The 21,758-nt window shown below is 42.1% G+C and overlaps 1 protein-coding gene across 37 annotated transcripts in view; it reads right to left on the reverse strand.

Annotated features, from left to right (window-relative positions):
• CSGALNACT1 (chondroitin sulfate N-acetylgalactosaminyltransferase 1) overlaps positions 1–21,758 on the reverse strand; it is a 357,361-nt gene that overhangs the window by 112,025 nt on the left and 223,578 nt on the right. For 9 of the 37 annotated variants that reach the window (XM_063709114.1, XM_063709105.1, XM_063709108.1 and 6 more), the window contains one exon: positions 21,502–21,640. The exons of 20 other annotated variants lie outside the window; for them this stretch is intronic. The gene's annotated coding sequence lies outside the window, so the exon portion shown is untranslated. Of the gene's footprint in view, positions 1–15,313; positions 16,061–21,501; positions 21,641–21,758 lie in introns of those variants that run through there. 8 more of the 37 variants (XM_063709118.1, XM_063709103.1, XM_055349092.2 and 5 more) reach the window with 2 other exon arrangements.

A 21,758-nucleotide genomic window follows, 5' to 3' on the forward strand; every position in this document is an offset into this window, starting at 1 on the left:
ATATTATTTATGAGCTTGCCTGGCCCCTCAAACATGGCATGAATCACTGCCTCTCTAGTTAAAATGTTTTGTACCCCCATGTAGCTGTGATTTGCATTTACACATCTCTCAACAGCTAGGCAGACTCACACTATCCTGACAAATAATCTCCATCCCAGTGTGAGCCTTGCTCTGTCCCTGCAACTAGGGCCAGGCAGAATATCTTCGCAACATTCAAGTGTTTCTAAGTGATTCCACCAGACCCTCCAGCCGTGTGGCCTCCACAGACCAGGCTCTGGGCAGGCTGGGGGAATGTCACCCATTACTCCTTGGGCCTGGCCCTTGGGCTTCCATGATGGGAGCCCCCAGGAGGGGGTGAGATGCTGGAAGTGGCTGCTTTCTGGGGATCGAGGTGAACACAGCGGCCCCGGCAGTCTCAGTGGTTCAAGTGCTGCCTTTGCTCCTGGAGTTTCCATTTCCAGCTGGAATCTGCAGCCACGTTTATTTCCTGTTCTCCATTCCCTACTTTGGCCATGACCCACTGCCCACCTGGAGAGGTGGTTGGTTTTTAGTTGAGATGCCTCAAACCTGATATGTGGGTGTAAGACACCAGGAGTTTATACTCACATATCAAGTTCGAAGCATCTCAACTAAAAAGCATCATGGCAAGTAGAATTTTTAAGCAACTAAGAAATGTTCTTTGAAAGAAGAAAAAGAAGGCCAGGCATGGTGACTCACATCCGTAATCCCAGCACTTTGGGAGGCCGAGGTGGGAAGATCACCTGAGTTTGGGAGTTCGAGATCAGCAGCCTGACCAACATGGAGAAAAACCATCTCTACTAAAAATACAAAATTAGCTGGGTGTGGTGGCACATGCCTGTAATCTCAGTTGCTCGGGAGGCTGAGGCAGGAGAATCACTTGAATCTGGGAGGCAGAGGCTGCCATTAGCCGAGATTGCACCACTGTACTCCAGCATAGTCAACAAGAGTGAAACTCCATCTCAAAAAAAAAAAAGAAAAAAAAAAAAGAAGAAGAAAAAGAGAATATCTGTAGAAGGGTTAAACTGATCACTGTGGAAGGCTCTCCTGCCAAACACTGGGTATTAGTCTGTTTTCATACTGCTGATAAAGACGTGCCCGAGAGTAGGTCATTTATAAAGAAAAAGAGGCTTAATGGACTCACAGTTCCACATGGCTGGGGAGGCCTCACAGTCATGGCAGAAGGGGAACAGCTCATCTTACAAGGCAGCACTCAAGAGAGAATGAGAGCCAAGCCAAAGGGGTTTCCCCTGACAAAAACATCAGATCTCCTGAGACTTACTCACTATCAGGAGAACATTATAGGGGAAACCACACCCATGATTCAATTATCTCCCACCAGGTCCCTCCCACAACACGTGGGAATTACAGGAGCTACAATTCAAGATGAGATTTGGGTGGAGACACAGCCAAATCATATCACACTCAGTTCTCTCTTCTTTCCTCTAGAGCACTGCAAAAGTAGATGCCCATGTAATGGCCATGTGTCAAACTAACATTCTCCTGTGCAGGCAGAAACCAGCCCTGGCACTGGGGAGACTCCAAGACTCAGGAAATTAAGCACCTGGAGAGATCAGGGTCTGAGGTCGCATCACACAGCTTCCAGAGAAATGCATGCTGTTAATTAACAAAGAGGGGACTAATTTAAAAATGAGCAACACTCCCCAGCCAAGTACTTTCTGATACAGGAGTTAAGAAGCAATCACTTAGGCAAATAGTAAGGGTATGGGAGTCCTCAGTAAGGCTTTCTTTTAAATGAAAAGCAGCCCCAAATCATTTTCTAACTAAGAGCAGCCTGAAAAGTCGAGCCCCAGACATACATAAGCAAGCTGGGAGTTCGCATGGATGATTATCAGCAGGAACTAAGGACTAGATGTGTTCAAGATGGCAGCTCCATCTTCCCTTCTCTTTATCAGCAACCTGTACTGTAAGGACCAGACAAAACAGCACCAATCAACTGGAAAGCTATTTGCATAATAATATTAGGGTGGGGTGACCAACCTTTCCCACACACTATGTAAACATCATACCTGATCAAACCAATCTGTGAGCCCTATGGAAATCAGAGACTGCCTCCTCAAACCAGACTATAAAATCCTGTGCAGTCTCTGCCACTCAGTCCTTTTTCTGCTCTGAGACCCCTTTCTCTGTAGAGAGAGCTGTTTCTCTTTTTCTCTTCTGCCTATTAAACCTCTGCTCCTAAACTCCTCATGTGTGTCCGTGTCCTCAGTTTTCCTAGTACACCACGAGGAACCCCAGGGTATATACCCCAGACAATGTAGCTGCTTCACTTCCAGCTAGGCCGTCAGCACAGGCCCTAAGCAGACTGCAGGCAGAGGTGCTGAGTATAGACATCAGCCACAAGGCACGATCAGAGGTGTGAATCACCACACTCTGTGTTGGGAAGGCTAAGGTGGCTCCATTAGCGAAACAGGCTCAACTTTATTTATTTACAGTGAAAAGAAGCACAGAAAGAAGAAAAACGAAGCTCTCTCCTTCCTGATAAAATGATCCTTGTACATTATGAGCAGGTAGAAGGGGGGAACTGACGATGAGAAACAATATTTACCCAATGCCTTGACCAGGTACCAGCTGATGGTTTTAAAACATTCTTTAGACACAGCTCTCCAAGAACAAACATTATGGAAAGCCCAATTCATTAAAAGATACAGGTAAAAGTGTTCACTTTGAGTCTAAGGTAGTGACCTAGTCCTCTCGGGCAGCCCTGGGGGTGGGGGTCTACCAAGTACTGCTGGAGAATCCTTGGACCTTCTCCATCACCTGTTGTCTCACTTAAACCTCATAATAACTTTAGTTATGAGTAGTTGATCCCCATTCTCCTAGACTAGGAAACCAGGATTCAGCAGGGCTGGGTGACTTGCCCACACAGCTAGTAGGCCCCCATATCCTGAAGCACCACCACAATGATCTGCTTCAATCAGCCTTACATTGCAAAAAGTAGACAGAGCTTTTCAATATATAGAGAATTAAACAACACCAGCACAGGGGAAGGCGATGTCCACAGCAGGGCAAAAGAGAAAGAGCAGCCAAGTTGAGAAAACATTCAGCAGGGAACCCTGGAAATAGGACAAAACATCACCTCTAAACAGAATCACTGGTGCCGATAGCTGTCTCGTGAAGTGCCAAATCATGCTTTGATCTGAAGGCGAGAGTCGGAGGATGCATGTGACACTCTCCCTCCTCTCCATCTCAGGCTCCCCTGGGTGAGACACTCTGCTTTGGTGCCAAAAGTGACAACCTAGTAATTAACGCTTGTCTTCTTGGGCACTTGCAGTCACCTAATGGCTGCTGTATGCTCCCTTCTCCCAGGGGTGGCATTCTGGTCTCTCCACAATCCTTGGCACCAGCCAGCATGATGGAGAAGCCTGGTCTGCCACAGGCATCATGAAAGAATGGAGTCTGCACAGTGGCCTCCTCATTCCCCACCAGCACAGTCCCTAAGGAAGGATACCTGGGAACATTCCTACACTGAAAGGTGCCGGCACCCACTGTGGCAATGCCGGCACCCACTGTGGCAATGCCGGCACCCACTGTGATGAGTTCATGGAGGTGTTTTGCTGGCGTGTTCTGGGTGAGAGGGGTTAAGAATGAAACTGCTACTTTTAGGTAAGACAAAATAAACAGCCTAACTCCTCTCAGCTCTCCTCTTCCTTCCCCACCTACAAAAAGATATGAGCACACAAATGAGGGGCTTTCTTTTAGAAAGTGATTATTATAGAACGGGACTGCAGAATGCACGTATTGTGCAGAATTATTTTAGAAACTCCATGAAGCTACATCAACCAAGGCTTCTCTCTTTGTGCCATCTATCTGAACAGAAAAATGGAATAAAAAATGTAGGGAAAAATAACAAGAGGAAGCCCAATAACACATAAATGCAAGCTGCATTGTTATTTTTGGTAAAAGTAAGACCTACAGATAATATTGCAGACAATATTTTTAAGGCTGTAGCTCCAGCCTCCCCAGGCCTATGAGTCCCTCTCCTGGAGTCCCTCACTCCTGGTGCCTGCTGCCAATCCTATCTTGTAGTCAGCAATCTCTACTAGGGAGTTAACTGATTATTATGGCATTAGCTAAATAACATTTCAAGATTTCATGCCTGTAAAGAAATGTATGCACAGTACAAATTGTCCTGGTTCTACGCACAGATAGATGCCACACGACAATTATTTAATCCGAGTTTTACAGTTTAACACTGTTGAACATTCCACTAATATGTTCCCTCTGCATCAATCTTAAAACATTCCATTCTCTTTCAGTAGACTTTCCTCTCATAATTATAACCCCATGCTATCTCCATCTTCCTTTTAACTTTCTGATACCTCCTATGAGGTAGGTTCTTTGCAGACAGACAAGGACGTTGAGACAGAGGTTATTAACATGTCCAAATGCCACAGCAAATCAGGGTCTCTAGTCCAGTGTTGTCTGTGCTCTTAAGCACCATGCCACATGGCTTCTCTATAATCTACAGAGGTGCTTTAGCAGATGTGTGTTCACCATGAGGAAAAGCACTGATAGGTTAATCTGGAAATGCAGAATGCCCTTTCAACACACCGTCCTGGAGCGTAAGGGCAAAAGGGAGGTGTGGGGGAAGACATCATAGCAAAGGGCCCTCATTTCAAGGCAGAAAATTTAAACTGATAGGATGAAATCTCATCCTATAGGTAACGGCTAGCCAGCTGTCCAAGATTTTAAACAACAGACTCACACGATCAGACTGAATTTTAGCAAATAAGCAGTGTTGAGATGAACTGGAGAGGAAAGACTGGCACTGGGGACACCAGATATGAGGCTATTACAATGTTCTAAATAAAGGCCAGGAAGACTTAAACCCAGGCTACAGCACTAAAGACAGAGGAAGTACACCAATTACATGAGGAGAAAAAAAAGCTATCCATCAAGAGTAGGGTCCAGGGGGCCGGCACGGTGACTTACGTCTGTAATCCTAGCACTTTGGGAGGCTGAAGTGGGTACATCACTTGAGGTCAGGAGTTTGAGAACAGCCTGGCCAACATGGGAGAAACCCATCTCTACTAAAAACACAAAAATTATCCAAGCATGGTGGTGTGCGCTTGTAATCCCAGCTATTCAGGAGGCTGAGGCAGGAGAATTGCTTGTACATGGGAGGCGGAGGCTGCAGTGAGCCAAGATCACACTACGAGACTCCGTCTCCAAAAAAAATAAAAAGAAGAAGATAGCGCCAGGGTTTAACGTGTACATTTCTGAGGATGGAGCTGTCACTGAAAAAGAACACACACAAGAGAAGTTCTAGGAGAAAGACAAGTTTGGTTTCATGGACCTGCAAACTTTGCTCTGCCTGCAGGAATGGAAGATAAGAGAGGGGGACTTTGAAAACAGAGCTCTGCTGGCATTCTTCAAATTACTGCACAGGCAAGCATCTGCTCTACCAATCCCTGAGTCGTGGTAAGACTTCATGTGTCCATTTGTTCTGATGTTGTAAGTTGCTTCCACATCTTGTATTTCCCTTTCTCCTAGCAGTCAATGCAGTGGTTGACATTACAGGCTCTGAGGTTGAGACCATTTGAGCCCTGCAGTTGTTTGCTTTCTTGAAGCCTTTGTCTCCCAGACCTGAGGAGCACAGAAAGGCTTGTCTTATAGAGTCCTCATGACGTACTCAGCATAGTGCCTGTAACAGAGTTAATATGAAATCGATGTGAGCTAAATTAAGGTCAAAACCGTATTAGTGAGAGAAATGTGGCATGGACATCACTTTGCTGATGAGAAAACTACCACCAAGAAATAAATAGTTGGTGTGTATACACAGGTACAGAGCTGGTAGAAAGCACAGTAAGAACCAGAACTCAGAACTTGAGACTCTTCATCTCTTGCCTCTAAATTTGCACTTTCCAAATTTTAAATCAAAATAACTCACGTTCTTACCTCTCCAGATCCATTTATTTTAAGAAAAGAAAACCATAGTAAATTTGAAAAACTCTCTCTAAAATGCCATTTAAACAAAGTGGTACAGATTCCATTAGGGATCCTGGGAGATTTTAAAAGGCGATGTATGTAAAATGCTTAGCCCAGTGTCCTGGCACAGTGGAGGAGGACATTAGGTCTGGGGACAATAGATTCCATAGTTGTAGACATGCGGCTGCAAGCAGCAGAAGCATTTTTCTGCACCAGCAACTTACCAGAAGGACTCTGGGTACACCTTGGTGAAGTTCTGACCTGCAAAGTCACTCTTCAAGTGGCAGCAAGCACATTTGGGAGAAATCTCAAAACTTCCTAAGTTATTTTTAAATTGCAATTTTCCAGTAGCTCAAAATATGATTCAATACACTAATGTTCTAATTTCAGCTACTGGTACTAGACACATTCCCAAGGCTCAAAAAAAAATTAAACAATAGAAGACTCTTCCTAAAATAAGGCTGCAAGATGTCTGTGGTGAGCGGAGTTTCCTGATTCCCTCTTCAGACTGCATGCTACTATCCTGACATATAACAAGGCTCAGTTCAAGGCTGCCTAGGAGAGGCATAAAATGCCTCCATGTGAAACATAAGTTGGAATATGATCCTTTTGAATACACTCGTGTGAAGCTGCAACAATTGCGGACATTACCACCACTGCATTGCAAAAATCTACAAGGAACAAGACCATCAAAGTTCCATCTCACGTAACAGTGACCTACACTGAAGCAAGCACCTGTGAAAGAGGGGCAGGGGCACCACCTTCTCATGCCACATCCACCTCGCTCTATAGGAAAGGTGGCATGTGAGATGTTCCTCAACAGCATTATCACACAGTACTATTTTTACTTACTTATTTGGAGACAGGGTCTCACTCTGTCACCTAGGCTGGAGTGCAAGGGCGTGATCATAGGTCACTGCAGTCTTGAACTCCAGGGCTCAAGCCATCCTCCCACCTCAGCCTCTGAAGGAGCAGGGACTACAGATGCATGACATGATGCCCAGCTAATTTTTTTCTTTTTTACTTTTTGTGGAGACGTAGTCTTGCAATGTTGTCCAGGTTGGTCTTGGACTCTTGGGTTCCAGCGATCCACCCACCTTGGCCTCCCAAAGTGGTGAGATTACAGGCAGGAGCCACCACGCCCAGGCTACATTGTACTATTCACACCCAGGCTACATTGTACTATTAAGACAGAAAACAACTTTTCTAGCATTCAGTAAATAATGTTATAAATAATGTGAATTGTATTCACGTAATCATCAAATATCTACTAAATGCTTACTGCATGGTAGCAACCATACAAATTATCACAGGAGACAAACAGAAGGGTCAGCTGAGATCCCTGTCCTCACCAGGGTAATGGGGAGTGGCAATGACGCTCTAAAAACAATGTTTATGTCAAGGGAATGTGATCAGTCATTCGCGATATAAACAAAACAGTGCCGTAGTTCAGAGGAGAGAAAGATCATCTGGTTGGAAGAATCACAGAAGCTTCTGCAGAGCCTTTCAAGTTGAGTATTATTTGTTAGGTAGAGATGGAAAAACTTGGGAGAATACCCAAATCATCATGGATATAAAATATGCAGCAGGGCCAGGCACAGTAGCTCACACCTGTAATCCCAGTGCTGTGGGAAGCTGAGGTGGGGGGATCACTTAAGGCCAGGAGTTTGAGACAAGCCTGGGCAACACAGCAAGACCCCATCTCTAAAACATAAAAATTAGCTGGGTATTGTGGTACATTCCTGTAGTCCTAGCTCCTTGGAAGGATGAGGCAGGAGGATCACTTGAGCCCAGGAGTTCAATGCTACAGCAATGATCACACCATCTCACCCCAGCCTGGGCAAAAGAGTGAGATCCTGTCTCTGAAAAAACACTGCCACAGATCTAATTAAGATTTTCCATTCCCACCATTCCCACTCCAATTCCGCTATTAAGGATGCATGTTATTTTAATAAAAAGACGAAAAAATAGAGAACTCAAAACTCACCATTTAATCAACCATGCCTAATTTTTTTTTCTAGAATTTGTTTTTCTAGTCTGTTTCTTTTAGCTTTCAAACCCTTTACATATTTCCCAGGGCAAGGTGAAAATCCAATGAGCCTTGTCATAGTCCTAATTTTTTTAATATTAGTTCCTTCCATATAGTAGGAAGAGTTGGGATTTTTTTTTCTTGACACTAAGTTAATGAGTCTCAAGATTGATATAAATGCAATTATCCTGTGGAGTGGTGAGTCTAAGGAGGCTTCAGCTTTTAAAAAACATTGCTTATCCCTATTAAAAGCTTATAATGTGATAAGGTTTGTAAGCCCTTAGCTACAGAGGACTGGGACCATTGATTGCCTAAGCCCCCAAGATGTTTATTTCCAGCTTCCCCGCTCAATGACAGAACAGACATAAGCAAGAACATAACAAAACAAGGTGTACCTTTATGGAACATCCCACAGCCTCAGCCTAAGAATCAGACAAAAGATGCTGGAAATAAAGAGAGAAAGAGAGATGCAGAGAGAGAGAGAGACAGAGACCATCCCCACTACAGACACTTGTAAAACCAGAACAGCATCTCTGAGGACCAGCCAAGGAAATTGAGAAATAGTGCCTAGCACAAACTGACCACAGCATGGCTTATGATTTACTACTCTGTTACATCTTTATTTCCAGCAATTCAGAAAAGCAAGCATGCCCCTTCAGTATGGAAACTTTGTGTTCTTTGTCCAATATATATCTGTCAGGCCTGGCTCTCCTTCCAGGGCAATCCCTGTTGCCAAATTGATGAAAAACTAATGTCAATTTTCTTTAAACAAACGTGAAAATGGCTTGCAGAGTTAAAACTAAAACACTCATTGTGGGAGGCATCATTACTGCTTTTATTTTTGTTTCTACTGGCACTAAAAACCTGCAGAATGGCTGGGCATGGTGGCCCATTCCTGTAATCTCAGCACTTTGGGAGGCTGAGGTCGGCGGATCATTTGAGATCAGGAGTTCAAGACCAGCCTGGCTAACATGGTGAAGCCCCACCTCTACTAAAAAATACAAAAAAGAAAAAAAAAATCAGCTGGGCCTGGTGGTGCATGTCTATAGTCCCTGCTACTCAGGAGGCTGAGGTAGGAGAATCACTTGAACCCAGCAGGCAGAGGCTGCAGTGAGCTGAGATCATGCCACAGCGTGCCAGTCTGGCTGACAGAGGGAAACTTGTCCCAAAAAAAAAAAAAAAAAAAAGTAGAGCCCACCATAAGCCTCACGCACAAAGCTGGAATAAATGACCTAGAGAAAAGTTGCCAAGTGACAACAGAGAGAAAGCAGCCTGCCCTTGGAGCACAGCTGAGTTACATGAATGTCCTAGTCTACAGAGGCACAACCTCTGAACTGAGGCCCTAGAACCAGCACCTTGGCAGTGCCAGCTACGTGAGGCCAGAGGTGGCTCTATTTTGCTGCTCCCTGAGGGATTACTGCCAGCGTCAGCGCTGCTCCACTGCTCTGTCCGATATAACTGTAGTGCAATATCCAAACCAGAAACTATGTCTAGTGCGCATTTACCATTCCATTTTATCATATGTGAAAGAATGGGGAAACTAGCTGAGGAATACTTCAGACCTTTATAACTTCCTATAAATCCATAATTATTTTCAAATAAAAAGTTAAAAAAGGAAAAGGCTGCCCAGCTCCACAAGGCCCAGTGCTGTCATATCCTACCTCCCGCTACGCTTTGTTCAAACCCACCTCTCTCATGAAATCCAACTGAGTCTAGGGAAAGGAACATGGGATTGGGAGGCAGGAGCCCTGGTTTCCATTCAGGGGTTTGCATTTCCTTAACTAGAGGGGCAGAACAGCTATTACTCAAGGGCCCTTAACTTTTAAGATTTATAGATAAAGGCCAGGCACAGTGGCTTACGCCTATAATCCCAGCACTTTGGGAAGCTGAGGCAGGGAGATCACAAGGTGAAGACAATGAGACCATCCTAGCCAACATGGTGAAACTTCATCTCTACTAAAAATACGAAAATTAGCTGGGCATGGTGGTACGCGCCTGTAGTGCCAGCTACTCGGGAGACTGAGGCAGGATAATCACTTGAACCTGGGAGGCGGAGGTTGCAGTGAGCCAAGATTGTGCCACTGCACTCCAGCTTGGTGACAGAGCGAGACTCTGTTTCAAAATAATAATAATAATTTATATATAAAAATTGTAGGTAAAAGAGAAATGCTTATTTGACTGATAAAGGTATTACTTAAAGGAGCCACAATCCAATGGCGATCAATCAGAAACAAAAATAAACCATTTCTAAAAACATCATGTAATTTAATAGAAAAAGCTCCATCCTTTACCAAACTTCAAACAACTACTTCTCCAAGAGGTATTTCATGAGTATAGCAAAATATAACAGAAAAAGTACTTGGCTCACTCTTTTGCAACTAAAATTATCAAAGCTCTGGCCATTCCAGGAGTACAAAAAATGCTAACAAAATCTTTAGACAACCATCAGTTTAACAAACATTTACTCAGTACCTATGTTAAATGCTATGTTAGAGTCTCATTCAGGATCTTAGATATCCGTATCTATATGACTCACTACATATCTACCCACCTATCTACACCTATATACTATGTAGCTAAAGACAGGTAAAGCTCACGATATCAAGATAAGTAAGACAGCACTCTTGACCTTAAGGAGTTTGAAGTACAGTGGCAGTAACAGATCCATGAAAGGATAAATCAATCAACTAACTGCTAGGACAGAGGAACAAAAGGAACAAAGGGGACATAGATGAGGAATATTCAACTTAACCTCATGCATTCAGAAACAGCTTTCTGCAGGAGATGACACCTCAGCTAGGTCTTGGAGGAGAAGGTTAGCCAGGAAGAGAGGATAAAAGAGGACCAGGAACAGTGGCTCACACCTGTAATCTCAGCACTTTGGGAGGCTGAGGAGGGTGGATCACTTGAGCCCAGGAGTTCAAGACCAGCCAGGCCAACATGGTGAACCACCCCCGCCCCTCCAACTCCTAAAAATAGAAAAATTAGCCAGGCATGGTGGTGGGTGCCTACAGTTCCAGCTATTCCAGAGCCTGAGGAAGGAAAATCGCTTGAACCTGCGAGGCAGAGGTTGCAGTGAGCTGAGATCGTGCCACTGCACTCTAGCCTGTGTGACAAAGTGAGACTCCACGTCAAAAAAATAAAGGATAAAAGAGGCTTTCTGGTAGAAGTAACTGAGTGGCATAGGCTTGGAAGCGACATTACGCATGAGAACCATGCAGGCAGGTCAGGGTAGCTGGAGTGTGGGGTGCTGAGCTGAAGTAGCAGGGTCAGGCTGTAGAAAACCAAAAATATCAAATTTGGGGAGGAGATTATGAGTGTGGGCTTAGACAAGTTAAGCTCAAGTGTCTCTGAAGCATCCAGGCTGAGATGGTGACTAAGCAAGTCAGAGAAAAGAAGAGCCGTACGCCAGAGACATAGATTCAGGGCCATTGGCATATTGATAGGAATCAAACCGTAAGACTGAAGGAGATAAACTCAGGGAGAAAGTCGAGTGGGAAGAAAAGGTGGTGCTGAGTCTATAGGAACTCCAACATCAAACAGCCAGGAAGAGGAAATAAGCCTGCAAAGCAGCTGGAGAAGGAACTTCTGGAGATGACCCACACTGTTATGAACTTGGGGGCTGGGGCTCTGCCTGAGTGGGTTTGACACAGGGCTATCCAGAACTGACTGAGGTAGCCTGGCTAATTCTGTAGCCCATTTTTGCCACGTATCCCGGTCATGTTCTCCAAATTAGCCAGTATTTGTGTCTCCATCTGCCCGAATACCATTTTCCGACTTGTTCAGGACTGAGAAAGAAAAAGAAAAAAAAAAAAAAGCAAGCAGCCCTTGATATTCAGAAGCTTGCCTGACAGTCACGGCAAGGTCATGTTATTCCGCTATTAGACATAAACCGTCTCAAAGAAAACCAGCCTCACACAAGTGATAAAGAGAGACAAAACAAGGCCACTCCATAATTTTGTCTAAACACAGACAAAAACAAGGTCAACATGTCACCCACAAAATACCAAACACCCCCTTTTCTCGGCCAAAGTGACTGCCTCTTTACTAATTACAACTTTATCCTCATTCTAGACCCCCATAGTAAGATTTACTGAGATACCTTATGTGAGAATTACTCTTTCTGAGGAGATCCAATCTAGAGCAAATCTCTCCTTCCTTAAACCCACCCCCAAATCATCCAACCAAGACCCAAATCTGTATGATGGGTTCTCCCTCAACATCCTCTTACTAGGATACCTCACGACTTCCCATGGTATGCATTCTCCTTTGCAGCAACAAATAATAAACCCAGCGTGTCCAACTACACAGTGTGCCTAACAGTCTTTGGCTGGAGGGAACTGACAGAACTCAGATGTAGAAAATAAAGATATCGAACCCCTAGATACCCCAAACGCTAAGGCTAGGATGGTAGTTCTCTCTTGAGATGGAAGAAGTGGGATGTGACTGGGGAAGGGCACACAGCCTTCAGAGGCTCTATGAGGAATGGTTGTCAATGTTAAGATTTTATTTCTTAAACCAAATGGCGAGTAGATGGGGCTGTCATTCACAAAATTTTGAAGTCTCAAAATTTGAATATACCTTTAAAAAGAAGGATTCAGTGGACAGCAACGTCAGATGCTGCTGAGAAATCAAGTAAGCTGAGAACTGCAACAAAGCCCGGTGAGTTGAGCAACATGGGGGTCAACGGTAACTTAAAAGCTTTTTTGGTGAGTTGTTGAGTGCGAAAGAAGAGTGATTAAAGACGTAGTGGGAAGGAAATGGAGACAATGAATATGCAGAAATTTTTCCAGAAGTTTAACTGCACAGCAGAAGAGTGAGAGTGAGTGAGCAGTAGTTGGAAGGGTGTGTATCAGGGAGAAGACCAGGGCATTTGTGCAACTGACCAGACCTGTGGGCCTTGACCACTACTGGGCATCAGCTCTTCCTCCTGGCTCCTGGAATCCTACTCAAGGCTGGTAGGAAACAAGTAGGAGCTAAATCAAGAAGAAGGTCTTATCTCCTGTTTCACTTGACTTTGAGGTTTGGGCTCTTAATAACATTTCGTTCATCATTACTGCAACCCCTTCCCCATTACTAATAAATATCAGGAATAGTTATCAAATACGTATCAATATCAAAATAGCAGTGAATGAAAAAGTGGTAAGGGAAAATGTGTCTATTCATTAAAACTTCAAATACACACACACATACACCCACACACACAGAGTTGTCGCTTGGTATCCATGAGGGACAGATTCCAGGACTCCTCCATGGATACTAAAATCCATGTATACACAGTTCCCTTATGCAAAATGGTGCAGTACTTGTGTATAACCTAAACACATCCTCCTGTATACTTTAAATCATCTCTACATTATTTATAATAACCTAACACAATGTGATGCTATGTAAATAGCTATTGTACTATTATTTGTATAATTTTTACAATTATTTCTCATATTTTATTTTTTAAAATAGTCTCAGCCCAACACAGTGGCTCACGCCTGTAATCCTAGCACTTAGGAAGGCTGAGGTGAGCTCTTGCCTGAGCTCAGGAGTTGAAGTCCAGCCTGGTCAACATGGTGAAACTCTGTCTCTACTAAAAATACAAAATAATTAGCCAGGCATAGTGGTGCGTGCCTGTAATCCCAGCTACTTGGGGGCTGAGGCATGAAAATTGCATGAACCCAGGAGGCAGAGGTTGCAGTGAGCCAAGATCACGCCACTGCACTCCAGCCTGGGCAATGGAGCAAGACTCTGGCTGAAAAAACAAAACAAAACAAAACAAATTCAATCCATGGTTGGCTGAATCCATTCAACATCCACGAATGTGTACACACACATACACACACACGCACACAAGTACTGACTGTACATATGAGTGTGTATGTGTATATATGTAAGTGTATATATAATTTTATAATATCTATAACTCTTTGCTTCATTAACATAGATGAGTAACAGATTTTTCATTTATGACTTAGTCTCTACATTTATGGATTATAATCATGACATGTAAACTTTACTAGAATTCAGTCGCTAAACTCTTACTTCTAAAAAAATGTAAAACCGATAGCACAGCAGAAAAAAGTAAATTGTTCACCGGGCACAGTGGCTCGCAGCTCGAGTCCCAGTTATTCAAGTGGCTGAGGCTGGAGGATCGCTTGAACCCAAGAGATCGGGGCTATAGTGAGCTATGATTGTGCCACTGCCCTTCAGCCTGGACAACAGAGCAAGACCTTATCTCATAAAGGAATAGAAAAGGAAAAAGTTGATCGTCCATGAAGTTAGTAAGACTATTTACCTGAAGTCACAGACTTTCTAATGAGAAAGGGACTGGTGAGGAAAAAAGAGTCACACGAAATGAGCAACAGAAGTTTTGTTCAACACAAATATTTCCCTGCAATCTGGAGTGTGTGGAGTTACTGCCTCTAGCCCCATTGCCTTGAACCTACAGGGGGTTCTCCACCACTCCCCACAGAAACTGTCATCAGTCAACCAGTATCAGCTGATCTTCAAGCCTGACACTTCAAGTATGAATACCTAAGAATCTGAACCCGTGGTTTCTTGCTAAGGCTTCCATTTCCTATTACATGAAAACATCTTGATGATTAAAAAAAATTAAAACCTTAGACTAATTCCAGGGAGCTTGAAACTCTTCAGAGATAAAGCTATTTTCTAAATCCTCATGACATTCCACCAAGGGAGGCAGATATCTATCATCTTTATTTTAGAGTTGGAAACATTGAAACCCCAAAAGCACAAGCTTCTTAAAAGAATGTAACATAATCAGTCTGCCAGAATTTTCACTCATAGCTCCACATAATTTAAAAAGTCAATGTAAGTCAAATGGGATGGACGTTAATATTGCCATTCCCATGAGACATATTCTGGACTGCTAAAGAAACTGCAGGCCAGGAGGCAGAACACCCAGCTCAGCCCTAGCTGGAGCCACAGCTTTGAGTGGATCACTTCATTTATTTAAGTTCCCTTATTTGTAAAATACTATAAAAATTTACAATGCAATGGCATCTCCAAGTCCTGTTTCTAACACCACCGCTTACCAACTACATAACCTTGGCAAATCACTAAAGTTCTCTGGGTCTCAGCTTCTCAGGTGCAAGGAAAATTGATGTAGAATCTCATGACTTCAAGGCAGGAGCCCTCAACACCTCACCTCTTCAGAGTATAGCCAAGGTGAAATTTTTTTATCAACTGTGACTTCCGTGGAACAAAAGAACTTTGTTGTTTACAAGCAAATTCAACTTGGCTTTCACGTCCCCAGTCTGCAGGGAGCACACCACCCATCATAGCCTGTTCTGCTCTACTCACAGTGATCCAGTGGTTCCTTTTGGCCAGATGCAGGTACTGCCCAGTCCAAAGCTCAATGTCTTTCCAGCAGATGGGGCCTCTGGGTTTCTCCTGCCTGCCCCTTCCCTTTTCCCTGGATGCTTGGGCTTCTGGAAGGGAAAAGAGGAGCCTGGCCCTTCTGAATCCCTCTACTTCCTGCCTGCTGGTTGAGTTTTTCTTTCCTATTCTAAGGAAAATAGTCCTGACATCATATCCTGCATGAATGCTATGGTGTACTGTAAATTCTAGGCTATGTTGGTCTTGGCTGGTAGGAGAGCACAGAGCCTTTGTCGCTTTTTCTTTCTGTCTCTCAACAAGTTTAGCTTTTGGAAATTAAAAAAAAGAACATGTTTGTTTGCACATTATTGTCTCGCTCTGGACCTTAAAACAAACTCATTTTGATCCTGGAAGCCCAGCAGCCATGGCTTCTTTATCCAAGCTATACCCGCCCTCCTCCCAAAACAACAATTATCCCAGTTTCAATGGATGCAAAGCTGCAGGGCAGTGAGGAACAATTAGGGGTGACTGGGGATGAGGACATATGAGCCCGGTATTTTCAAAAACATGAGCCATGTTACAAAAGCCTTTTATGTCTGTCTTCTGTTTTCTATTCCCTTAAACATCTCTCTGCTTTAGGTTCCTATCATGACAAAAGAGCTCCCTAACCAGTCTTCCCACTCCAAATCCTCACCACAGCTGCCATTATAGTTTTACTAAACCACGGCTTCAATCATGGTTTTCAAAAATAATGACCTGGAAAGTCCTCACACTGACCCTCAAAGTCTTTCTAATGTGGCCCTCTCCCTGCCTTCCAGCCTTGGCTCCTACCATATTCCAGTCATACGAATATACTCAGATGGCAGAAGGTGCCTGAAGAGGTAGTGAGCTCTTCCTCATCACAGATACACATGTTCAGGCTGGTTAACCCTTGGCGAGAAGGTACAGAGAGCGGGAGTCACCTAAAATGCTAGATTCAGATCCATCTACACCAAGGGAAATGTTTACACATACCCCACTTCTCTGTACTACAGTCGAACTACAAAACAAGCTGCTTATCCACTGGACTCAATATTTTCCAACTGCCATACATCCCATCCGATCAGCACCGTCATCTTTGTCTAAAATAGTCCTCTCTTCTTCCACCCCAACTTTTATTTTCCTTTCCTAATTCTACTCCTTAAGACTTATCTTAAATATTAAATGTCAAACTTTTCATGAAGCTTTTCTTTTCTACTGTATATTCTATCCTGTTTAGTCTTAAAGCAGTTTGAGCTTTTTTTTTTTTTTTTTTTTTGAGAGACAAGGTCTCCCTCTGTCACCCAGGCTGGAGTGTGGTGACGCTGTCATAGCTCACCACAGCCTCAAAATTTTGGGATCAAGCGATCCTCTCACTTCAGCCTCTTGAGTAGCTAGACCTACAGGCACATACCACCACACCTAGCTAATTTTTTTATTTTTATTTTTATAGAGACGGGGTCTTGCTATGTTGCCCAGGCTGGTCTCAAACTCTTGGCCTCAAGTGATCCTCCTGCCCTGGCCTCCCAAAGCATTAGGATTACAGTCATGAGCCATGAGTCCCTATTTTTAATTTATCCTAATTTAATTTAATTTCCCTATTTTTAATTTATCCTTTTTCAAATCCTACTCTTCCAAGACTTACCAATATCAAATGGTTCATGAAGATTTTCTTCGCTAGTGTACCTTCTATCCTGCTTGGTCTTCAAGCACTAGAGTTTAACCTTTTTATGGCTCATATAGTATATTTTTGATCACATCTTTTCATGTACTTCACATCCTCCTAATAGGCTGTAAGCTCTTTGAGAGCAAGGAATGGCTCTTCCTCTTTCTGTGTATCAACAGCATCGACAATGCAGAATAACGCTTAGTTTCAGTATGTTGAGCTCCCATACTATACTGATCATAATGCTCATTGCTGTAGGCATATAGAAGAGCTTTTTACAGTTCTTTTTCTTCAAAACATATGCAGTCTAATTGGGAATATATGGAAAACAAAGCTTAGATTTTTTAAAAGGGTCAAAATAATAAGATGTTTAAAACCATGAGGGGAAGAAAAAGAGAATCTTTACTATTACACCCAAATAATCTCCCCAGATTTTTTGGCATGTCTCTCCCTACCTTCCCCCATGCCAAATCAATTGTTCTGAGGTACTCAGATGCAGAATTTGGTCTTATTTCCTTTCAAAGTCTAAATTTAAAATAAGTATAATATTAAAAATATATTCAGTGATGTGTGAAAAATAGTATAAAGTTTGAAACAATACTTGATGTTAGCAAGTTCACAGTTCAATGTAATATTAAGTTGCATATGAGGCCAGGTGTGGTGGTTCACATCTGTAATTCCAGCACTTTGGGAGGCCAAGGCATGTGGATCACTTCAGGTCAGGAGTTCACGACTAGCCTGGCCAACACTGTGATACCTCATCTCTACCAAAAAAATACAGAAATTAGCCAGGTGTGGCGGGTGCCTTTAGTACCAGCTACTCAGGAGGCTGAGGCAGGAGAACAGCTTGAACCCAGGAGACAGAGGTTGCAGTGAGCTGAGATCCCACTACTGCACTCTAGCCTGAGTGACAGAGCAAGACTCCATCTCAAGAAAAAAAAAATCTGTGTAAGAGTAGTTATTTAATCAAGAAGCAGATTCCTGGGGAATCAGACACCCACCGGCGGCATTGCTGTAGATGGTGGTGCACAAGTGGGGAAAACACACCAATCATGACCCTGCAGGTACCATTCAGCCAGGGGCCAGAGAAAATTAAATGAAATCCACCAAGAACTATTTCTTGGCATGACTAAAAGCAGACGGGAATCGAAAACCGAATCAGAAATGAGAAAGCCCCAAGTGACCTAAACTCTCTCACACACGTCTAAAATGCTCAGTGAATGACAGTTTAAAGAGGCGTAAAAATGCCTAGAAGAAATAAAATAATCGTCATAAGCAGTTTGTTAGGACTAATCTTGCATTTGGCAATCTTTTATCCTCAAGTCAAGTGGGGAGTTTGTAATCCAAACAGCCTTGGTGATTATAACCATATATTTTGTGTCTATCCATTGCACTTCGCCATATTTCCTCCCAGAAGAAGCTTCAAATCCCTGACCACTGGCGAAATAAATGTAGTGGCTGACACCACCAAAAGATGTTGCCAGGTTGAAGTAAATAAAAAGACAGAGTTAGCAGTGAGGATCAGGGAGTATTTGGAAAGAAAAGCAAAGGCTTAAAACCATCTGTGCTGAGAGAAAGAATGTGTGAAGAAATAGGTTCCTAACACATTTAAACATTTTAAACCTATTTCCAAATTATCATCCCTGTGCCTGCTACTGACATATAAATGACAACATTTGAAAAAAATAGAAAAGAAATATTATTTCCTATGTTTAATTTTATGAAATCTGGCTCTCTAGAAGCCTGAAAATTTCAGCGTGTTCTTCTAGCACCTCAAAGAAGGATTCATCATCCAAGATGTCCCTTAAGCTATTTCTAAAACTAACGACTCAAGGTAACTTAGTCATTAACAACTTCTACTCCAAAAGAGCAGTGAAAAATTAGTTAAAAGTTGATGACTATTTTAAAAGGATCTCTCTATAACGGGTGATTTACCAGTTGAACTCTCCTGACTGGAGGGTTTAGACAAAATACACTTATATAAACTAGTTCTCAAAATCACTAGTTCAATTAAATGTCCATTAATAACAATAAAACTTTGAATATTTAAAATCATTTAAACAATGATCAACCAATTCAGGTAGTGCTCCAAGTCAATTTTCAGAAATTTAAAAACTAAATATGATTCTGATTGTAAGATGATGAATTGAACCCATGCATTTAATCTGATGTAACAAACCATATTAGCAAGCTATAGAAGGAAAAAAATCACATGATCTTATCAACTGATGTCAAAAAACATTTGAAAAACTTCAACATCCATTCACAATTTAAAACTCTCAGAAAAGCAAGAATAGAGGGAATTTCCTCCACTTGATAAGGAATATCTACAATAAACCTACAACTAACATTATACTTAATGGTGAAATACTAAATACATTCCTTTAAGACTGGGAACAAAGCAAGGATGTTAATTTTCACAACTTTTGATAGATCTAGTACTGGAAGTTCTAGCTAATGCAAGTGAAGAAAAAGAAAAGGCATACAGATTAGAAAGGAAGAAGTAAAACTGTCCATTTTTGCAGAAGACATGATCTATATAGGCAATCCCAAGTAATCTACAAAAAACTCCTTAAGTGAGTGAGTCCAGCAGGAACAAAGGATATAAGATCAATATATGACACTTAATTGCATAATGTGAACTATAAACTTTGGGTGATGATGATGTAAAATGTAGATTCATCAATTTAACAAATATATCACTCTGGTTGCGAATGTTGTTAACAGGGGAGGCTACACATGCGTAAAGGCAAGGGGTATATGGAAAATCTTCGTACCTTCTTCATTTTGCTCTGAACTTAAAAATTTGGTAAAAAATGTTAAAAAAAATCAAATGCATCTCCCCACATTAGCAATCAACATATGGACACTGAAATTAAAAATACAAGAGCATTTATAATCACTAAAAAAAAATTTAAATACTTAGGTATAAATCTAACAAGACATGTACATGCCTTATGTGCTGAAAACTACAAGACACAGATGAAAATTTAAAAATCTAAATGAATAGATGCATGGATTGGAAAATGTAATCAGGAGTTAGATGACTCAACAGGAAATAAATTCTCTTCAAATTGATATATAAATTTAATATAACTCCTATAAAAAATCTCAGCAAGATTGCTTTGTACATATAAAGATTATAGAATTTACGTAAGAAAGCAAAAGAGCTAGAACAGCAAATAATTTCAAAAAGAAAAATGAAGTGGGAGAAATCAGTTTACTAATTTCAAGAATTATTATACAGCTACAGCAGTTGAGACTGGCAGAAGTACTGGCAGAGAGATAGATATACAGAACAATGAAGTAGAATAGAGAACTCAGAAATAGGTACAACTGGTACGTCCAACTGCTTTTTCACAAAGGTACAGAAGTAATTCAATGGGGGTAAACAGCCTTTTCAACAAATGGTGCTGGTTCTGGAGCAAGTGAATATCCAATCTGAGAATCAAAAATAAAATCCTAAATCCCCCTCCAGCCGACAAACGGATCTCCTCTTGGCCAATGGGATCCCAGAGAAATCTTAAAAATCTGAGTTCTTAGCCATGACAGCATGGGAGGTCAGACACACCTCAGTATGCCCCTTCCTTATTAACCTTTAAGCAGAATTCTTTCCTCATGTGTAAGCAGAAACTAGCTCTGGAAAACAAGAAATGGATAATTTGTTACTTTATTACCTTTAGCCAATCATTTGAGGCTGTAACTACACTCCCCCTCCTTCTTTGCAGTTTTGATGGGACAGCTCACCAGTTCCACAATTCATCCCCCTCCTAAAATCTCAATCTCTAAGCCAGTTTGTCTGACTCACAGAGGGTGTGCAGTAAACGGTCTTTGTGGCCTCAGAGGGCTGAAAACTCCACCCTTCGATTATGGTAAGGCTGCCATTTTTTAAAGCCTCTGAACCTTGAAGAGGCATAAATCTCAACTGCTTGTTTCTCCTTTCATAAATATTCATGACTTATTATTCAATATGTACATTTGACCACTCCACTCAGCATCAATTCCTGTTCCCTTTACCCCTCACTCAAAGTGTCTGCTTTTGGCTTCTGCCAGAGACTACCCTTCCAAGCCTACAGGATGTGAAGCCTGCAGGCTGCAACCCTTTATGCGAAATAAAGCTCCCCTTTCCAAATTTATAAACCCAGTGATCCTTCAGTTGACAAATCCATAAGCAAACAAAAGAAAAAGGAACATCAACCTAAGTATCACACCTCATACAAAAATTAAAATGGATCCCAGAGTTAAATGTAAGAGATTAAACTTTTAAAACTTTTAGGAAAAAACACAGGACAAAATCTTTGAGATCTAAGAGCAGACAAAGTACTATTTGACTTGACACCAAAAACATAAGAACTATCAAAGAAACATACATTGGACTTCATTAAAAACTTTTGCTCTGCAAAATTCTTTGTTAAGATAATGAAAAGATAAGCTATGGACTGGGGAAAATATTTGCCAACTATGTATCTAACAAAGGACTAGCACCAACCTGTAGTCAGATATAAAGAACCCTTGGTGGAGTGCAGTGGCTCATACCTCTAATCCCAGTGTTTTGGGAGGCTGAGGCAGGAGGATGCTTGAGGCCAGGAGTTCAAGATCAGCCTGGGCAACAAAGCAAGACGCTACTCCTACAAAAAATAAAAAATAGAAAATAAAAAAGTGAGCCAGGCATGGTGGCATGTGCCTGTAGTCCCTAGCCACTTGAAAAGCTGAGGCAGGAAGATTGCTTGAGCCTAGGAGTTGGAG

Source organism: Gorilla gorilla, chromosome 7 (assembly GCF_029281585.2).
Source record: "Gorilla gorilla gorilla isolate KB3781 chromosome 7, NHGRI_mGorGor1-v2.1_pri, whole genome shotgun sequence".
Lineage (NCBI taxonomy): Eukaryota > Metazoa > Chordata > Mammalia > Primates > Hominidae > Gorilla > Gorilla gorilla.